The sequence below is a fragment of the Terrapene carolina genome, unplaced genomic scaffold, assembly GCF_002925995.2.
Source record: "Terrapene carolina triunguis isolate 2854851 unplaced genomic scaffold, T_m_triunguis-2.0 Scaffold18, whole genome shotgun sequence".
NCBI lineage: Eukaryota > Metazoa > Chordata > Testudines > Emydidae > Terrapene > Terrapene triunguis.
The window spans coordinates 2,051,211-2,057,645 of NW_020664369.1; positions in this window are offsets into that span (position 1 = coordinate 2,051,211).

The following is a 6,435-nucleotide window of genomic DNA, read 5'->3' on the forward strand; positions in this document are numbered from 1 at the left end:
CTGACAAGTAAACACAGAGAGGGAAGACAAAGACTGTCCAGACTGGAGCTGGTTTACTCCAGGCCTGCCACCACCAGAGGGGAAAGTGCTAAGTCTGGCAAAACGGAGGAGGTGCTTTGCCACAGTACATAAAGTCACTTCCCTGAATGCAGTAAGAATCCAACAGGAGGCAGTTTCCTTGTTCAATATTCCAAGCCTCTTTTTCCAGCCAGCATAGGTACTGACTTCCTCTACCCAGGGAGAGGGATGTGTGCTCAACCCCCCCCGCTCTCCCCCGCCCCAGGCCCACCCCCACTCCACGCCTTCCTCCAATCCCCCACCCCAACCCTGCCTCTTCCCGCCCCTGATCCATGCCCAGCCCCATGCCCACTCCACTCCTGCCCCCCAAGTCCCCACCCCTGCCTCTTCCTGCCCCCACCCCATCTTTTCCCACCCCCTCCCTTGAGCACACCCCCTCCCCGCTCCTTCCCCTCCCTCCCAGCACCTCCTGCATGCCACGGAATAGCTGTTCTGCGATGTGCAGGAAGTGCTGGGAGGGAGGGGGGATCAGTGGGGTCGCCAGCAGACTGGAGGCACTGGGGGAGGAGGGGAGCTTGGCTGCTGGTGGGTGCTAAGCACCCACTAATTTTTTTCCTTGGGTGCTCCAGGGCTGGAGCACCCATGGAGTCAGCGCCTATGCCAGCCAGCGCTCTACCCAAAAAGCCCTCTCTCTTAGCTTTCTCTCAGATCATGCTATAAGTGTTTCTCTGGTTGTCCTTAGCTTTCTGCTGCCTTGTCTGTCAGCTTCCACACCATCCACCTCCTGCAAAATACCCAGTGAAACTCCTCTGCCCACATAACTCAGTTTCTGACCGGTCTTGCATGTGGCCTGTGTTTTAGGTGATGGTTCCTGTTGTTTCAGCCATCTTAAGCTCTTTATACTTTACAGAGTAACTGCTTCTTACCTTTGATCTAAATGAAGGGCAGCTGTTTCACTCTCCCCCACCAGCATAACAATATAGCATATGAATGCAGCTAGGGAAAAAAGTGTCATTGTGTTTAAACAGAAGCCAAGCAAACAAGGAAGCCAAGCGTTAAGTGAAACAAAGTGCAACTGGTCCAGCAGTGGGTATTAGCACCTACATTGGTTTGAGCTGCTAATGTTTATATTGTTGGCCATAATGATCAGAAGAAAATATGAATAATAAAATCTTTCACTTCTTAACTGAGCCCGTACTGAAACCACCAAGACAGAAATCTTTATTTCTTGGCTATTTCATATGGGGGAGGAATAGCTCAGTGGTTTGAGCATTGGCTTGCTAAACCCAGGGTTATGAGCTCAATCCTTGAGGGGGCCATTTAAGGATCTGGGGCAAAAATCTGTCTGGGGATTGGTTCTGCTTTGAGCAGGGGGTTAGACTAGATGACCTCCTGAGGTCCCTTCCAACCCTCGTATTCTATGATTCTTTTTTCCCTAAGAGTGCAAAACCTACTGGGCATTCTACAGCTACAAACTACAATGACAGGAATCCTGCCAGACACCAGCCCACAGGGCCTGCTGGGTTTCCTTGCTCAGAATCTACATTCAAACTGCAGCTGATCTTAAATCCAAGCTCAATAAGACAAGGAGAGAGACAGAGAGAGTATTAAAGCTAGTCATTGGCTTTAGTGATATGAAACATTATGCCACTGGAAAAACCAATGAGGGAAACTATCTTTAGTGAAGTTTAGTAGGATAAATTGCTTCTGCTAGTGTAAAATCACCACAATTCATGAAAAAAGTGATTGAAATTATTCAGCAATTTGGCCTTCTGTTCCTTTTGTGGGAAGGGGATTAAGAGGGAACATATTATATTTATTAATTACATTAGAAATATTCCACCTCATAGATTTTTTGGGGTCAAATCAGCAGTAGGTTCTATTTAAGTATTTATATTATGGTAATGCATAAGGGGGGAATTTAGCACGCGGGCTCAAGTGTGCTAAAAGACACTGGTTTTGCCCCAAGGAGCTGACAATCTAATTTAAGACAATGCAAGACGTGAATATGACCAAAACTGTAGGCTTAGGGAGGAGAAAGGTAACAGTAATTAATATTCCGTAGTTAATGTATACTAGCCAATGGAACTGTGTTACTTAAAAGTTCTTTTAAATGCCTGTAATCTTCTTGCAATATCACTATGATAGGAGCAGATGGGTTGGGGATACTGAGCCTTTCACCTCTTGGCTACTGATTTTCATTCAGCCCAGGTTTGTAATGACTAAAAGTCACTATAATTTGATGATGCTTCAGTATCTGTGAAATCATAGAATCATAGACTTTAAGGTCAGAAGGGACCATTATAAGCATCTTGTCTGACCTCCTGCACAATGCAGACTACAGAATCTCATCCACCCATTCCTGTATCAAACCTGTGTCTCAGCCATTGACGTCCTCAAATCATGGTTTAAAGACTTCAAGGTGCAGAGAATCTTCCAGCAAGTGACCAGGTGATCGTTTGGGAGATCAGGCATTCACTTTGCCAAAGCCACCCTCAATATTGGCTGTTGATGGCAGTCTTGCTTATGTGACAGGGCAAGGCCAGATGGCAATAGGAAAGTAGTGGGAGACAGATATATTAGCCCCAGGCTAAACAAATCCCTGTTACCAGGGTAAGCAAATGGCAGTTGCTCCAGGTCAATTAAGACACCTGGAGCCAATTAAGATCCTTCCAGAAAGCAGTGAAGATAGCTAGGTTGATTGGGACACCTGATGCTAATCAGGGGCTGTCTGAAACTAGTTAAAAGCCTCCCAGTTAGTCAGGTGGGGGCGCGTGTCAGGAGCGGTATGAGGAAGCTGTGCTGCTGGAGAAACTAGGCAGCACAAACCCTATCCAGCACAGGGGAGGAGGCCCTGAGGTAAGGGTGAAGTAAATGGTGAGGAAGTGGGCCGGGGGGAGGTGCTGCTGTGGGGAAGTGGCCCAGGGAATTGTACCTGTCCTGTTTCAAAGTCAGCTACCAAGGGTTGCTGCTATTAGGGTCCCTGGGCTGGAACCCAGAGTAGAGAGTGGGCTGGGTTCCCTCCTTTCCTCCCGCCCCCCCACTCTCCCCAATTAATCACAGAGACTGTGAACCAACAGAGACTGTGCGAGGGAGGGTTGTTTCTTCCCACCTCCCTTGCTGGCTTATGATGAAAATGGCTCAGTAGGCTGTGACCCTTGCCCCTAGGGAAAGAAGGACTATGTGGAAGGTCACGGTGAGTCTCTGAGGCCAGCTTAATCTGCCTGGAAGTGCGGGACCCACTGAGACAAGGTCGGAGCTTTGCCATCCTATGTAAACCAAGGATTTAATGGGGCTTGGAAACTAATTTACCTCCTCATTCTAGAGGTGGTCACTCCCGAACAGGTTTGAAGCATATGGGGAAGGTTGTGTGAGGAAGCGTGCAGTACTGCTGCTTGCACTGCCTCTGTCTTACGGCTCAGCAGAGGCCTTCAGGCTCCAGGCTGTCAGTCTAGCATTTTTCCTGAACACTAAATTAACTTTAATTTAAAATAAAATAATTTAAAATCTCAGAGCCATCCTTTGGGTTCCTTCCTGATCTGCATGGTTTGAGATACCAGGACTTGGATGGGTGAACAACAGTGCACTTTGGCTCAGCAGTGTTGGGGAAATGATGACACAACTCTAATAGGGCAAGAGTTCAACTGATAAGCAGTTAATAAACAACTTCCTTCTCGATGAAAGGACTAACAAACTGCTGCTGCCACCACCCTCTCCTACCAGGCTGTGTTGCTACTGTCCTGACTTGTGGGATCCGCCCTCTCACGGTCAGCCCAGTTTGTTCTTAGATAGTGCGCATCCTCCCTATATCATCTCACAAAGTTCTTGATGCTTTATAGTGATCTGGCGATGATGAAGACCAGAGTATCAGGGATATTAAAATATTTCTTTCTCCAAGTTCTCACAACTCTCTTCTCCAGGAAGAAATAGGAATATTTTCTTCTTTTCAGACACTCTTGTTTTCGTGAGTCACCTGACTAGTGAGCTTAAACATGATAAAAATATGACATTAGTCAGCATCACAGGTCCTGTCTTCAGAGCATGAAGCCTTGGGTAGCTTGATCGTTTAAGACACATTGACTTTTACTGCTGTCACTGGTATGTGCAATTGTATTTTACTTCTATTGTCTCTTTTTTGTTTGGTAAACAAATCACTAAAACGATGCCTATTAAAATGTAAAACTAAGTAAGTGAGTGTTCTAATTATTGAGAAAAAAAATCTAGCTTTCATGCAATGTCACAGTTGATATTAAGCATGGTGAGCCCATTCAAACGCTCTTGTCCCATAGTTGAACGGTGATAGTTCTTTACCTGCTTTAACACATTGAAGGTGCGTTCACCTGAAGCCACTGATGCAGGCAAACTGACAAAAATACGCAATGCAATTGTGATATTAGGAAAAACCCCAGAGAGTCCAAGTTCAAGTATTTCTTGAAGCAATTCCTTTGGCTTGCAATACAATTTAAAGTTCGTGGAATATATTCATTTCAGGAAGATGATCTCGTCACTGAGATCTTTTGAGATTTCTTTGTTGTACTGTTGCTGAAATTGTTCAGCTGCAGAAAGTAGATCTTCATTACTCAGTCTGTTGAACTGCCAAAGAAACCCCAAAAGGGTACAAATTAGTCACAGTGATTCAAATCGATGTGTAAGACCTGATTGAATAGAGTCAATGATGACAAGGAAGGCATTAACCCTATAATGCTGCTTGGCATCGGATTCAGTAGGTAAGTTGTGATTGGTGGAGAACTCAGATGAAATGCCAATATTCTGTGCTACTAATTTGGACTCAGTCAGGATCGCAGCCCATTTTTCATGAATCTGTTGAATGTCATTGATAAGACTTTCAGTGTTATCCCTCTCAACATCAAGTGTAGCATTGCATGCTTCAGTTATCAGATTAGTTTAGTGAATCATTGTAAGTAGTTTCATCCACAAAGATGACATCAGAATGCATTCAAATTTGGACATGTGCTTCTGAATAGACTGAAGTTCAGTTCGAGACTATGCAGTGAGATTGAGAGATTCAAGCTCATTTAAAGCCTTTCTCACTGAATTCAAACGCTGTGTAACTGGTTGAACACCATCAATCTGAGCAGACCATCTAGTTTTGGACATCCCATGCAGTGAAATAGGAAGATATTGCTTCAGAATTTCCCACCTTTGTGGACTGCTACTGAAGAGATTGTACATTTGCTGAACAGTTCCAAAGTAAGTAATTGCCGCCTCCTTGCATGATTCAGCACAGTCAACACCTAGAAGGTATAGTGTGTGGTTTCCACAGCTGGAGAAAATACAGTTTGAATTATGCTCAAGCAGAACTGCTTGTACACCTTTGTACTTCCCAGCCATATTAGATCCATTGTCATAGGCTTGACCAATGCAGACTTGAAAATCTAACTTAAAACCTTCTAGAATTGCTAGTATTCGAGAAGCAATTTCTTTTCCAGTTTTTCTTGTGAAATTATCAAACAAAATAAACTTTTATTCAATTGAAAATATTGAGCTGTCTACAATCTTAACATATCAAATACCCATAGTACTCTGTTCCTTGTGAGAACAATCTGGAGTGGCATCAACAATGATTGAAAAATACTTGGCATTTTGAATCTCATCAAGAATTGTTGTTTGTATGAATGACCCACATAGTTCAATAAACTCATTTTGTTCTATGCGTGTGGAGAGATAATGGACTAGCATGCGCTTTTGACTCTCTTGCGATTCTCAAACACATTTAACATGCTCTGATAAAAGTGGGTCATATTTGCTGAGGAGCTCAACTATGTCTAGAAAGTTTCCATTTGCACGATCACCAATACGTTGACTGGAACCAAAGAAAGCCAATCCCCGCTCAGAAGGAAAAAGGATGACATTCAGGATGCACACAAGAAGTTTTTTCCAGTTATTAGTTTGTGTAGAGAGTTCAGTCAAGAGTAAATTCTCAACTGAACTTTCAGCTGATGCTGCCCTACTGGCTGATTTCCATGCAACATAGTTTTCTTTGTGTGACGTTGAACTCTCATGTGATGGTATTAGGACTTTCAACTTCCTCCAACCTCTGTTGATGCTCCATCATGATTGATCAGAGAGAACTGATGCATTTGCAGCACTTTTGTTCAAAATGAAGTAGGGTGCACAATACAGAGATTGTTTTTCCATACTCCAGCATAACCAGTCTCTTATGCAGGTCTCTCCATTTGGAAGAGATTTTGTCAGCAGGTGAGTAGGGAAAACATGATTATCAGCATCTCATGGAATGTTACTTGGAATTTCAAAACAAGTAATTTGAAGAAAAGATTGCATTTGGGCAGCATTGCTCTTGTCAATAATTCCAATGTCAGTCACAGTCAGGGCCGGCTCTAACTTTTTTGCCGCCCCAAGCAGCAAAAAAAAGCGCCGCCCCGCCGTAACACCCCC